Below are 15,752 nucleotides of genomic sequence, written 5' to 3' on the forward strand. Positions count from 1 at the left end.
GAACAAACAGCAGAGTTGCACTTGAAAATACAGGTTTTAATTGCAAGTGGCATTTCCAAGCTACCCCGCTCCTGGGGCCACCTCCATGCAGGCGAGGCATGCTATCAGACAGTTAATACCCTCAAACAAACAGCTCCCCATTGCCAGCCACATACAGGCTTGCAAGGTTTTAACCATGCACCATTTGTATCACAAAAGCCACTCAAAGCCCCTGTCCTGGACAAGGCTCATCTCTAGTTAGGGACCCTACAAAGAACAAGCTTACCCTCGTTTGGTCTCTCTGGTGGACTCAGAAAAAGCATTTCACAGAGAGCAGATAGGGTAACTCACACACCAAAAACCAGTAGCTTAATCACAGATCACTGGCCAGTTTTATCACCAACACCTTTTCCACCACGTGTGCTACAGCATCCAGTACCCTAGCAGAGGCTCACCAAATTTATACCACATACTCCAGCAGAGCTCCAGCAAAAAAACAAAAGGCAGTAGGACTCCAGAAGGCACACAGGAGCGTAGCCCACCTCTGCTGTAACAACCCTCCTTGGGTTTAAGGTTGCAGGTCTTGTAGCAAGCCTGAAGTAGACCAAGCCAGTCTACAAGCCACGCCAGGAAGAGGAGGACTACTTAATACCCCTACATATAAGCAAAGGGACTTGTCCTGGGTGTCCCCTCAGCTGTGGTAAATTTGCACCCACTAATTTTGTGGAGTAACACAGCTGCTCTCGAGGGGCAGAAGGACAAAGAGTCTGCCACAAGGTTGCTCAGAGCCTTCAGGGGGGGAATTTTTTCATTTTACCCTGAATTTACAGATTCTGGAGCATCAGTCTACCATGTTCTCAGTATCCTAACTTGCTTAGCCAACAACCCACACATGCACTGCTCTGTCTTGCTGATTTGGGATCCTTTAGGTTTGTACCCCGAGGGAAATATATTCCAGTAATCTACTGTGAAGATTAGGCATGCAAGCACTATTTCTTACCTCCAGTTGTAAATCATACGGTTTCCTGCCTAGGTCTAGATAAGAATATAACCCCTAGGCTATGCACCCGCTGACAATCTCAAGTCCTTTTGTTAAGGAAATGATTGCAGATGACTAAGTGCTTTCACCTGTTTCCCTTTGCCAGGTAGCATCTCTGTATGCCTGGACTGGGCTGAAGCTAGAGACGAGCAGCAGAAACCATTTCTCCCCTAGAAACTTGAAGCTGAGACTCTTTAGACAAAAAAATGCCATTGGGAGCCTGGCGTCACAGCTCTCCATCACCCAAGGGTACCCAAGCAGGCACACACAGGCAGGGCCAGGGGAGCCTGAATGCCTCTACCACAAGGGACGGGGTGAGGAGGAGACAGGACTAGAATGACATCCGCCAAACCCAGAAGGAGCAGGAACCAGGGGCAAGGACAATGCCACAGGGGTATCAAGGAAAGACCAAGGCAGGCAAGAAGGAGAAAGGGTCAGGTTGATGACTGCAACCAGCAAGCCAGGTGAGCAGCTGGGGATGGATGGCATCACGCCATGTACTCAAGCAGCATTAGTGGGGTTTGCAGCGCAGTCCTGCGAGGCAGCGGTGGGACCAGCTGCGGTGCAATGGCCCCACAGGCCTGAGCAGGGACACCATGTGGCTGTCCCAAAGGGAGCAAGCACTGCTAAGCCAGCTGGTCATCAAGGAGCTGCCAATAGACCAGGGCACCTGGACTCTGACAGAAAACTAATTCTAAGACTGTTTATCCTTGAGGAAGAGCTGCTGTCATCATGCTCAAGGACAGGACAAAGAGAGCAATCAGAGGTCACTCCACTGGCATGGGAGAATTGCCACGGTCCCATAGCTCCAGCAGTGCCACCCTGGCCTGATCTTAATTGCCAGTGAGTCCTCATGGCCTTAACCTGTCCTGTAGAGGTCAGCTGCAAAAGGGGGCTTTGCTAATACTTCCTCTCCAGCTGTTAAAAGGCTTGAGAGCCGTGTTAGTGCTCCCCTACCTCCAACCTGGCCTTACAGACCATCTCCTGCATTTCCAGCACAGGAGGGCAAAGAGACAGAGCCCCCTCCACCCAGAACGCTCCCTTTAGAACAGTATCCTGGTGAGATCTGGCCCCTGTAGCCTTCACCTGGGGAAGCGCTTAACTCCAGTTGTGTTTGAGCCTCACAGCCTTCAGCTTCCAGCCCTTTTCATGCCCCGTGGACATCCTGTTGGGGGGAGACTGCTTCAAAAGTAAGGTGATTGCTGACGAAGGACGTATAGACTATGTTGCACAACATCCTCAGCCTCGCTCTGTGGCGTGCAGTATGGTGAGATGGTATGCAAAACCAGGGAAGGATGGGGAAGTAAAACCAAGTGTTACCAAAAATGCCAGAAAGAGTGATACCGCTAAATAACAGGAGATAAAATCTAAAGTGTCGTCTGAAAACTTAAATGAGGATGTATAAGCCTTTAAAATGACCTTTGAGACCATAATTTCTGCACCTAATGGTTCCCTTTGCATGTTCCCTTCTTACTAACACCTCCAGCAAGCAGAATAAAAAATACTTCATACAACTCAGATACACATGTAGTAATTTTGTAGCATGTTGGTGAAGTACAGTACTAACACAGAGCACTAATATCTCATAAAATACCCATTATGGTCAGAATTAGCTGTACTATGCAGAAACAGAGGCAGGACGATGGGATGTTTTGCTTGTTGTCCCTAAACAAGGTTGCAATCTGAAGGCAGATCTTCCTGGCTTAGTCTTTTCATTCGCACTGCTTCCTACATACATAAAGTTTAAGATCACCGTTTATCAGGACAGCTTTTTTCCAAGAAAAGAAGACTCTGAAGCAGGTTCCACCACTGCTTATTGGCAGACTGAGGAATGAGAGTTCTCTCTGCAGAAGGAAGACCTGGGGTCTGAGGGTCTGCTGACCTCCCGTCACGCTTGCATCTCAACCAAAGCTCGAGCCAGCTTGGGGAATTTAAAAAAAAAAAATTTGCTCTTCTGACTCTGTTGTGTCATCGCCCAACTTTGCCCAAGTCATGAACCGTTTTGTTGCTGTCGTCGCTCGCACTTCTGTCTTTAGCCTTTACTAGGCAGTGGCTGGGTTTACCTCTGTGGGATGCTTACCGCCGTAGCTGCAGCTTCCCTCCGGCATGCTGCAGGCATGAAACTGAAAACTCTGATGTCATGTCTCGTAACCCATCAAAAATGCCTTGTTTAAAACAGAGAGATTGGATGAGATCATTAGAAGTTTTAACTATTCTCTTTTTTTGGCGTACCACCTACTTATCTGGAAAGCATTGCGAGAGGATATTGTAAAGGTTACGTAAAATCAAAACAAAGTTGTCGGGCATTCCTCTGCCCATCGTTTGTTTTGGCAAATTTACATCCTCTGAAAAACATGACGGAGGCATCGTTTTCTGCAGCAGAACATCACGTACGAGCAAGGCTGACAAACAGAACAGCCTGCCCAAACGCACCGGGGAGATTGTAGATGCAGGAGAGGAAAAACTTTGGTTTATGCTGAGTGCATATGCAAATATCCCCACGTATCATCTCTGTGCCCACAGAATGCAAAAGCAGGGGGAGGCCAGGTTTATTTGTCATACAGCTCATGTCACAGGAGATATTTTTATCTTTAATTGTGTTTTACATAAATGCTCCAGAAGAGACAGAAAGACCCTTTGCTAACACGTCTCAGTTGAAGTCAGAAAGCAAGCCAGAGGGAGAGGTGAAAAAAAGGAAAAGCAAGAAAAAAGGACTTCACCAAGTTTAAGCGACTGCGGGTGGGATTCACCTCGCTTAAATTCAGCCACCTAAATGTCAGGCATCTAGTTTTATCTGTTCAGCTACAATTCCTGAACAGCCGTCAAAGCGAGGTACCTCCACCGAGAGCTTCAGCGGAAGGTGAGGGCTGAACCACCCTCCGGTCCTACCTTTCTCATCCTTCTGATTGCAGAGGACACCCAGGCAACCAGCCTGGCCATCCGCTGTCAGAAAGCTGAGCATTTAGTAGCAGAGCTGAACCCCAGCCTACACGGCAAGGCTTTCGGATGGCCGAAGCTCGGTGGGGAATCCAGCTAACAGACCTTAACTCCCTCCCAGCAAGGTTTTTATTTTGGCCATCTATGCAAGCCTGCCATGCAGTTTATACCAGTGATTTGTTTATAGATAAATTCAATGCTGAAAGAGTTATGGATGCAGTCTAGCAACGTCAACCTAACTACTGAAACAGACTGTCATCAGAGACCGGCCAGGCAGTGGCAATGCTTGTGGCAGGAGGTGCTGTGTAGAGAGAACACCTGAGCCTGGCTCAGTTGCATTGGTTTGACTTTCTTTTGATTAAAACATAAGCTTAGGCTCTCCTCTTGCTCTACAATACCCTTCGTAAGCTGGGTGGAAAGAACATAAGAGCCAATCCAGTTGAGAGGCACCAGCCTGGCTCTGTACTCTTACCTGTGTTTGCTAAGTAAGAAATGGTAGTTGTAGTGAAATTGCAAATAATTATTAAATTAAGGGGAAAATATGTATTTTACCTCAGCAATTCTAAGTCAACTACTGTGCTGAGAAGTATTGATCAGCAGTATCGTCCCCTGCCAGGAAAAGATAAGAGAGGTGTTTGAAAGAAAATGAGTGTATTTATAACAGAAAAAAATGCCCGTTACCCCTGTAAGAGAAGGAAAAACGCAGTGAATGCCTACAGTGTTGACTTCCAGGTGGACAAGAATTGAAAAGAGAGAAAAAAAAAAAAAAAAAGGGTTATAATTATGTTTGCTTGATGCAAAGCAATGGTCTTTCTTGAACACATACAACATAAAATCACTTTTCTTCCCACTGGTGTAATTAGCTTCAATGAAACTTCCAAATTTTAAGTGCAAATAGACCAAAAAAAAAAAAAAAGTGCATCTAAGTGCTTCTCTTCATTCACACCCCTGCAACCGTCCCGTTCCCAGCTCTTCTCCCGCTGCTGTGGCCCTCACACATCAGAGGCAATGCTTGGCTTTATCTGGACCATTTCAAGTTATCAACTGAAGGAAAAATGGACTTGTAAGGTCAATATTTTTAAAGCCAGTAGCCTGTAGTTACTTTCTAAAATCCATACGTAGGAACTTGATTTTCAGAAATGTTGAGATTGCATCATCCAGAGAACAAGGCCAAATTTTAGGTAGCCCTTGAATGGACTCATGAGCTTCCCTCCAGGCTCCCACCCCACAGGATCCATTAAGCTGATTTTGGAACTAAATCCGATGCACTTGATTCTCTGTTCGATGCGGAGCTGTTGAGCCCACAAAGTGCGTTTTTGTTCTCTCAGGTGTACAAACACAGTCTGGTTCATATAACCTGCACATAGACACGCTTCCGCGACAACGGAGTGTAAATTGGGAACTCCTGGATTCTTTGGTATAAACTCAGTTTGAAAGAGGAAGGAAATAAATAGGAGATGGGCACACTTCTGAATTGGCTGGTATTTCCCTTACCTGTACTGGTGAGGCAAGCCTTGCCACGCTTACTGGGCTGTCCGTTCGTGGCTTTTAGATTTGAACCTTCTGTAAGGTTTGACCTTCTCCCAGCTCTCAGAGGGAGAGATCAGATACATCAGGATTTCTACAAGGCTTAGCAACAGGCGCTTAGTTACCTTTTAAAGAAAGAGACCTGCAGCTTCCAGGGTAGGTTTGGGCACCTGAGGGAGGCACGTAGCTTCCAAGGGCACGTGGAAGCACTGTTGGCAGAGTCACAGGTGGGAAAGGTGATGGGGACATCCCTGGGAAGGGCTCTAGCAGCGGGGGGACACCCGAGCTATGGCAGCCCCGTCTCTGCACTGAGGGCTGGTTCAGCTCACATTTCCCTAATGCAAGGATACAAGATTTAGGAGCAGTAGTCGCAAAAGCCAAAATTATCGAACCTCTGCTAAAGCATATTGTGGTTTTCCAAAGACAGGAAACTTTTTTCATGCATATCTCCTGTGTCTTCCTAAATTATCTGCAAGGAACTGGAGAAAGGAGGAAATAATCACAATCCCATAGCAAAGCTGCCAGTGAGGCAATTTTACAGCTTAGCTCTAAGCCTCTGCTCAGATTCTCTCCCTCCTCTTTTCCAGCGCTCCCGATGAAGATCAGCAACAAGGGGCACGGCCACCCATTCATCCGCTCCTGCTCTGAAGAAGAGGTACGTCCAAAGGGCTGGAAATCTGCCATCCTTCTCTCCCTCTGGGATCGTTTCTATTGCAAGGTTTACAGTCTAAAAGATATCATTTAAGTGGTAGAAGTGAGAGGGGCAGCTACGCCAGGACAGAGCAGAAACAGAAGTAGGTTATTGAGTCAGACAGTTTTTCCAAGTCTTGCAGATGGTGAGAACAAGGAGCAAAAGTCATGTTCACAGTTAAAGCTAATGAAATTCTACAAGCCCCACGGGAAACGCAGGAACACAGGCATAAAGTGCAGAATCGCTTCTTGTTTTCATTTCGCTTTTAATACTTTGCTTACTTGTTCAAATGCACGCGGATGGAGTGCAGGGACAGAATTTCCTCAGGTGCTGCTAGATGCGTCCCTTTTTTGGCCCGTAACCCTATATCCATGTCTGCAGTCTCAGTAACCACCTACAAAGCGGTATCTTCAGGCAGGGAAGTAGGGAAGGAGAGTAGATGGCTGCCTCGGAGCCTGAGAGCACATTTAGCAGCGAGAGGCAGCCCTGAAGAGCGTGTGCTGCCTCCAGGTATGGCATGGTATGGCATTTCCCCTGCCACTAGGGTCAAGCAGGAGAAGTCCTTTCCCCTCCTCTAGCCTGGGTACCCTGTGTGTTATAAAGAGCTGCACCAGCATCACCAAGGGAGGCAGCAACTTCTCTGGCCATCAGTCCCACCACCGAACTGGACCCTCATTGAGGAGCAGACAAACAAAACCAGAAGCTGCCTTGGGAGGGCAAACAGAGGAGAGATGCCGAGAGCAAGTATGGTTTGCTAACAGATTCACCCAGAGCAAAAATTTGAGTAGCGCTACTTGTATTAGCCAGGATCTACCTGGAGCAGGTTTTACCAGAGCGAGCTTTTCCATCTCTCCTCTAGTTTTTGCACATGTAAGGTTGGCAGATACAGAACGCACGTGGGCATTTACCTACCGAGCAACTCCATTACGTGCGTGCACGAATCTCCTGCGTCCTCAGGAAGTTTCCACATACACAGCAAGGCCGAATAAATAAGTTAGCTCTACATGCCCAAAGAGAAATTCCTGCAGCCAACATGTTCACAGGTCCATTTTTTATTTTTCCCATTTCTGTTTTCAAAGCTTGCCAGCATACTGCCTCACAGCCTCCAATGTGCAGGCACGAAACTCACTTCTGAGGGCAGGTGACTCTTATTCTGATGGTTATCACTTCCCTGCTACCTGTAAGGAACCTGAACATCCCAATTTAGACATTTTCTGTCTGCCCCAACCCGTTTTTAGATAACGAGTAATAACGATGCAAGAGCATCTTTTTTGTGTCTTCTTCCTAGGTGCCCACAGCTTTCCATTAACAAGATAAGGTTAAACAACAGACACTTCCATCTTCAGGTTGGTAAAGCAAGCTTCTGTATTTAAGATAAACTTTACAGGACAGGTGGTTTCCTAGAATTATATATACACAAGAAAACATTGAACTATCCTACATAAACATCAACAAGGTACCAGAAGCGTGCACCTAATAAAGGAGACAGAGGAGACAATAAAAAGGGGCCCTAAATCAAAGAGCAGGTTCACAACAGTAAACACTCACATACTGGGCTGATTGGAACAGGGAGCTTGTCCAGGCTTTGCTGCTTAGCCTTCAGCCTTGCTAGCAACCCAACAGCTCTTCTGTTCTGCTCTTCCCTGCATTGGCTTGGAGCTATGTTTGACCCAGTACCATCCTCTTGCTAGGGTGATGCCTGGGACTGCATCCACAGGACCACTCGAGCTCACTGTGTACCTTCTACCTTTTATCAGCTCTTAAAAAAAAAAAAAAAAAAAAAAAAAAAAAGTGGGGGAAAAAAACGCAGAGCAAACATTATCTATTGTTAATTACCTGTAAAGTAGGGCTTTTGCCACTTCCCCAGTTTCTAAGAGCTCTGAAGTGAAACCTGAAAGAAGCCACCCATTGTTTTCAATTGTGCAAGAGCCAGGAGCAAATAGGGCTCAAATTGCAGCTCTGAAAGGCCACAGGAAATTGGCAGCCCGGTAATCTGCTCCCAAGCATTCAGAGGAACAAAGGCTACATTCCTCCTCAAGTAGTCACCATTAGAAACCCAAGGCTGATCTATTTAGTAAGGCCCACAGAATAAATCTGTGGAAATAAAGAGTTTTAATTAGAAGGCCATAGGATATGGCTCTAGTTTCTAGCCCTGCGAGTAACGTGTATTATTTAGGCTCCTACCTAGTTTCCCACATACCCACCCCCCAGATCAGGCTCTCTGCCATTTTCGAATATTACTAAAGAAGAAAAAAACCAAACCCCACCCAAACCCCAATAAAAGTGGACCTGTTCACCACAGATGGGTCATCTTGTACAGTGTGCTCTATCAGTAACATTTTCAATCGGGCCCTGCTTATATAGATTTATGGATATATATTTTTCCCCCTGTAAGCATATTAACATTGCTTCTAAACCATCGCAGTCAAACGCCTGCACGCACGTGCAATCTATGGCATGTCACAACATACAACTTCCAAATATTCGCCAGAAAGTGCTATGCATTCAGGCACGAAGAGGTTTTCCCCATCCATCCACCTCTCCGTGCAGAAGAATGAGTTTGTAAGCAAAACACCACGCCGCCGGCCAAAGACTTCTGGTTGTGCTGGTGCCTCACAGCGTGGCCCCACACAGCCCTCCGGCCTCAGTTTTCCCAGCAGCAAAAGGGAAATATTTTCCTCAGCGCTGTCTTATCAGGCACAGTTGATTTAGAAGAATTTAAGTCCAAGTGCAACACGCTTTGAGCTGCTTGTTAAGGAGGTATCGCAGTTTTTGCCACCTGAACAGATAAAGTTATCCCAAAGCCGGTGTGTTAGAGTTGTCAGCAGGAGCAGCAAATCAGATTAACATGTACAAGGGATGTTATCTGCACCTGGCAGCAGTGATGGATGACTCCGGAACTACCACGGCAAGTGCTCCTGCTCCAGTCCACGGCAAGGGATGGAAAGGGGGGGAACAATTGACGGCAGGCCCTACAGCTCAAGGTTTGAAAGCCCATACAAAACTCCCTACGGAGACTCCAGGAGGGCTTCTTGTATGTCTCCCACTTGCTCCCAGAGAGACCCAATGCAGCAGAATGGATGCATTTTCAACCGTAACAGCATCCCCTCGCATACTCTTGCAGATCAGTAAAGTCAAAACCAGACAGCAGGTACTGCCAAACTTTGGCAAAGTTCATACCTAGATCTGAACTTGGGATCAAACCAAAATCGTGAGACCCAACTATGCTGTATTTCCCACTCTGCCTGACCAGGCTCACCCTCACCGTGATTCCTGAAGAGATACAAATACGTGGAGATGTATTAAATCAGCCGGTGCCTCCGTAGTAGCACAGATGGCTCACGTAGTTGGAGCAAGTTTCACCTGGAAGAACTTTGCACGCTGTGTAGAAAAATGAACAAGTGTACAGTTATTTTCTAAAAAGAAGGGCTCAGATAAATGAGACTTGATTTTGGAAAGAAAAGCAGGGGCAGCTGGGAGACCTTGATATTAAGAAGGCAGCACCGTGCAATCTCCCAGTGTCCAAGTTAAAGAAAAGCCCCAGCACTTCCCCCCCGTCCTTCCAGGCAACTAGTTTACTCATTTTCATTTTCAAGTGTCCTACTCATAGAGTGCACTGATCCAAAAGCATCAAATAGAACGCCACACAAGAAACGATACTTCGGAGAGGACCTTTGCCAGGCCGGGTAACTTTCAGCTTTTCCTCCTGCTTAAATCGTGGAAGAGGAATCCTCATGGCACTGGAAGAACTGTCAGGTGGTTTGGAAGCTGAAGCATGCGCCACAACACAGGCGATTTCATGTTAAAAATATCCATTCAGTAGTTAATCAGTGGTGTAATTTTAGCGTACGTTTAGCGTATTCCCGCTACTTCTCACATTTACTTTATCATCTAGACGAAGAACATACCTAGCCTTACGAATGCTGGGCGTCCATAAGACAGTGTGCTGCATTAACCAACCCAGTTTATAGAAACAAGAAAGAAAACAAGGAGAAAACCCTACCGCCGGTATCGAGTCCGTTCAGAATGGCTTGCATTAGCCTAAGTACGCCGTGGCCCGGCCAACTTAATCCCGGGTGTAAATGCATCAACTTCATTCAGAAGAAATATTGGGTGGTACAGAACCAGTCGTGCTACAGTAGCGACCCTGGAGGGTCAGGCAGGATGGGGGTCCCATTGTGCTCCTCACTGCACACACACAAAGGGGTTCAGCCCCTTTGGGGTAGAGCCTCTGTCGAATGCTGGTGCCTTTTGACAACGCGTCCCCTAGGATATTTGTTCGCAGATGGGTAGCGCTGTAGGCGTATACAAAGGTTTACAAAACAGGGCGTCCTTGCAATGCCAGAGGGGCACGGCTCTCAGGCACACCTTTCCCTAAGGACTAAAACAAATGTTTCTTTTCTTCAAAAAAAGAGCAATTCGCAACAATTCCATTTTCGAGCTGAAGGTGGCCCATTTTGTCATACGCCCAGCAATGCCGTTCCCCTGGAAGTACGCTGTTCCTCTTGCTTTTACAATATTGTCAGGAATAGTGAAAGATCCCGGTGAATTTCTGGTCCTTTTTTGAAGCTAAAAATTAAAAGTTATTCAGGAAGACCAGGGTTTCACCCCTATAGCCTTAAACCTAAGAAATAAGGCCCTGTGTGGTCTGCAGGGAATCTGTCCCGTGTTGGTATTTACTAATAGGTAAATGAGGAAGCATCTCGTCTCAAGACACCTTCACCAGACGTGAAGCCGTGGCAGCCGCAAGCATTTTACCGGGGAAAAACAACAGCGCTGCATCTCTTTATCACAAATATAAACTGAGCAGTAAATGCCACTCCAGGAATAACGCTTCGTTCCGACTGCGTTGGCTTCTGATGCGGTGGCCAGTATGGCCGTATTCCTCCTTAAGCCTTTACCAGGCACTGCGTTTGGATTTAACACTCCAGCCAAGAAACACAGTTATCCAACAGAATACACGCATAGAGGCCTCGCGGGGTGTTCCCAGTCGAGTTGAAGCGAGAGCAAATGAGTTCCTACGCAGCGCTACCTGTCTACGTGAAAAACAAAGCTCATTTCAAAGCAGGCACACGGACACAGAGGCACAGCAAATGCAGCCCAAAAGATTCATGGTCATCACGGTAGGATCTACGCCGCTTGCAAATGCTTGGCGAGGGCCAAAACGTTTTGCACCGTGGCTGGTGGTGAGGACGCGTGCTGCAAGAGCCCTCAACTTACAGCGCAAGGGTGCACAAAGAGCTGGAGTAACTCGGCGCTGGGATTTTTAAACGCTGAGGCGGCACTGGAGAGCTGATCGGTGGGCTGTGCTTGCTGCCCAGCTTGCAGACCATCCTTGTCCCGACATCAGTCCCGGGTACCGGTGACAGCCCTGGTCTATGCTCTAACGTGGAAGCAGAACATGGTGAAGGAAACTTTCTGGGTAGCCTAGAAGTTTTTTGAATAGATCCTTCCAGTAAGTATAAAGCTTGTTAACACAGGCCCCATATGGCTAGGGAACTCATTGCCGAGGGTAGAAGCCATGCTTTGGCTGCTCCCGTCAGCGAAGGAAAGGTGAAAACCAAGCACAGCGAGGAAGTACAAATGATTCCTAAAATCATTGCCCCAACAGCGACTCGCGCGCTGACGCAGGCTGATCAGAACAAGACCTGTGCAACCCATGCACGGTGTAAGGCTGGTAAATCCCGCTGTGCGATAGCAGAACAAAAATTTTATTCCTGGTTTTTTGAAGCACCGCCATGACTGACACAAATGCTCCAGCTGGAAGAAAGCCAACAACTAATCAGGATTCCATAGAAATTTGGAGGTAATTTTAGCAGAACAAGAAATACAGAAGTATCAGTGAGTCCTGAACATTCCTCCAGGACAAAAATCTATTACTTCGTATAAGGCCATTAAACCACTTCATCTAGCCCGTTTAATCCCTCTTAACAGATTTGCTTTATCACAGACGGAGGAGCTAATCCTCTCCCACCTGTCTTTATGATATGGGGCCATAAACAAGAGCACGTACTTTTCATTTGTTGAGCATTACCCCCCCTTGGATAACGCCATCATCCACACGAGCATTAGCGTAACGAAGCCGTCTTGAGAGAACCACCCCAACGCCCTCAAATTCCCACCCCAGCAATGCATTCCTCCAGCAGGGAACCTGGAAACTTACTTACCATCTGTTTCCAAAACTCATCTCTTACCACAAGTTTCAAGACACTATGCACACCGAGACCTGAGTTCTGGCTCACCAGAGGGACTTCCCTTTTCCTTTCACCCCAGACCTTACACGACAAGTTTCGGGACTCCGCTGTGTGTACCCAGATGGCAGGCTTGTCCAAATCCATCACCGACCTGTACAATTAGGTTAGTGGGTCAGCTGAACTTATCGCCTAACTACACAATCGTTTCATACGGAGTTCTCTTTATTTTTCAGAAGAAGAGCTCAAAGCTATCTGAAAATGCTTAAGAAATAATTTTTACGGTCAACATGGCAATAGGACCTCTGACACTCTGGCCACGTAGCAAGCAACCTGAACGGCCCACCAACAAATTTTGGGTTGGGGAACTGAAATCTGCACTTCAGTCTCCTAATCGCCAAAAATCTCATTAGCCTTCAGCAACCCCCCCTTACACCAAAATACAGTCTCTCTAGATGGTTGCTCCAGTTGCTCTAGTGTAGAAAACAGAACAGATTAGAGTGACCGACCACTTAGAGGACATTTAAAATAACTTCTGTCCCTTTGAGCCGCAGAGGCTTACTTCATGCATCTGTCAAGCTTGATCAATTTTTTTCCCCACTGGAAAGACATTCATTTGCTCTCCTATGCAATCTTGCGTGGTTCTACACCACAAAATCCATCTGCCTGAAAGAAGTCACAGTCACTTCCATAGCACAAGGCAACGTCCCGACGCTCCAGGGGACCTGAAAGCGAGCGCAAATATATAGAGGTGTATTAAGTACAAACGGTACAGCATCTAACCCAAGAACAAACCCATCATTCTCATCGCTCTAACACTGTCTTCTCTCGATTAGAACACCACTTAAGACACACAAGGGACTGGTATCTTCTCATTGCTGCGTGGGTCAAAGTCAAATTCTCCTCCTAAGGAACTGCAACCTGGAGTTATTCCCAAAGTTTACTTAGCAAAGGCAGCATTAGTGTGACTAACCAGAGCGTAGGTTTTGTTGATTTGTTTTGGGTTTTTTTTTAGACAAATCTGAAGCAGTGCTGTAACACAGCTCCTGGTGGAAGAAAATCATGAAAAGACAGAATACGTGTGGGTCCTTTGGGCTTTCTTCTCTACTGCTAGGAACCAAACCAAACCCCCATGCAAGTCACCTGGCTGAAAAAAAAAAGAAAAAAAAAAAAAAAAAAGAGACAGATAAGCAGTAACGGGTTTTCTCGAAGAGGAATAACCAACACCCTTCGAGCAAACTTACTCAGCACAGAGCTGGATTGTATCCAGTTATGAAAGGGCAGATGGCTCGGTATTTCCGAGTGTCAGTGCGCAGCCTTAGAGACGGCCACATCTGACCACGGGTGACGGCTCGACAAGGATCTCATTGTCTCCCAAGGGCTGTTTGCAGCTGTCACCGCTAGAGAAGCCTCGGTGATAGGAGAAGAGCGCAAAGCAAGTCGCCCGCTCCTCAGAAACATTCTTCTCTTGGCTTTGCTTCATCTCATGAAGAATACATCTTGGACAGCAGACGTCATATATGTTCACTGAGCCTCCCAGCCGGCCGTTTTTGTCACACCAAGGCTGGGAGAGCAGTGTCACCAACCACACGCTGCAAAGCAAGGGGTTTCCTAGATGTAGCCAGATGATGCTTTCACTTCATACCTCACAGAAGTCATCCGTGCCATGTAATAAAGAACGCAACTTTTCGGTCAGCTCGTTATATGATACACTGGAGCAGCTTTGACGGAGTTAACTACAAAAGCCGAGCTTATTCAAATCACCAATACGCTAGGAGTCACAACAGCTTGAATATGGCAATTCGAAGCAGCGGGACTTCAAAATGCAAGATAGGACACATTTGTCAAGCTGTGACTGCGCTCTTAGAGCAGGGTTTCTCTAGAACCACTTACTCTGAACACCATGTGGAATTACATCCGTTTAATAAACTTTTTACTCCTGAAGAATTGCCATGTTAGCCTTGACCCACAGGACAGAAGAATGAGGTTTCCCCATTCACACTTAATGAAAAGCTTTTTTGTTGAATACGCGTTAAACGGCCACAAGTAGCTGTGACACTTGGGTCACCCTTAAGAGCCTTTAAATTAAAGACAGCAGATAGATTCAGTTGACATTGGGAAAACGTATGGGAAGAGAACCAAACAGGGCGTAGGCATAGGCACAAACACGCACACACAGAGCCAAATTTCAGAGCTTGCAAACTACAGCAACGCAACCGTGATTTTTTTTATCCTGCCTCTTGCGTTTTATTTAGATTTGAGCTTGATAGATTCATTACTTCAGCTGACGTACAACTGAACCAGCCAAGAAGCTCTAGATAGGCAAATTCAAAATAGGTTTACATATTAATTTGGTATTCTTTAGGAAACAGAAAAAAAAAAAAAACAACCCCAAACCAAAACAAACCCCTTGGAGTTACGGTTTCCTCCTCCACAACTGTATTTCCAAAAGCTTTGGCAAATAAATAGGGGCTACGCTTCCTGGCGCTGTTAAGCACGACGCATACATTCAATTGTATTAAATATCCCATAGCAAAAAACTTACTGGGTATATCGTTAGCAAACTCAAAATTAGGTAAACTAAACTAGAGCACAGACTAGTGGTTTTCAAGTATCAATAGGAAGGTCTTTGCTACCTGATAGACAGCGAGGAGGAGAAACCCCAACAACCCGGCAATATTGCGTACGTCGCTCACAACCTGTCATGGTAACAAAAGAACTCAAGAGCCATTTTCATTAATTAATATATTTTCTGCATTATAGTTAACATATGTACTTTCTTCGTGTCATCCTTATTTTGTTAAGTATTGATATTTTGTTATATTCAGACATGAGTACATTTTCAGTCTTTTGCAATAAATATCATAAAATAATAGAGATTCACATAATAAATATTCTTTACAATAAAAAAAGTTTTAACAGACTTTTGTCTTAAAAATAGTTGGGATTCAACTTTGTGTTTTATACATAAAATATACAAAAGAGGACCACAATTTGTGGCTAAGGCAATAAAACAGGGACAGAATAAAATTATAAAGTACAGAGCGGAGCTAAGTTGGCTAAACCAAAGGATCACAAGAAACTTGAAGGATTCAAGAACGCGTAGGTGACTCGGTGACACCTGAAGCCCATTTGGACGCACGAACACCACCAACTTTAATAGCGACTGAGAGCGACAGACTCTAAGAACAGGAGTAGGAGGGTGGAGTGAGCAATATCCTTCAAAGGCTTGACAGCAAAAGAAACAAATGGGTATGTTGCAGCCATAATGTCTCCAATGTGAAGATCTACACAGTGTAGCAAAAACTGAAGTTACACCGAAAAAGTAAAAAAAAAACCAAACCAAACCAAAAAAACCACAGGAGGCAGGGTAATTCTCAGGACTGAG

This window comes from Egretta garzetta, unplaced genomic scaffold (genome assembly GCF_000687185.1).
Source record: "Egretta garzetta isolate BGI_Z169 unplaced genomic scaffold, ASM68718v1 scaffold467, whole genome shotgun sequence".
NCBI lineage: Eukaryota > Metazoa > Chordata > Aves > Pelecaniformes > Ardeidae > Egretta > Egretta garzetta.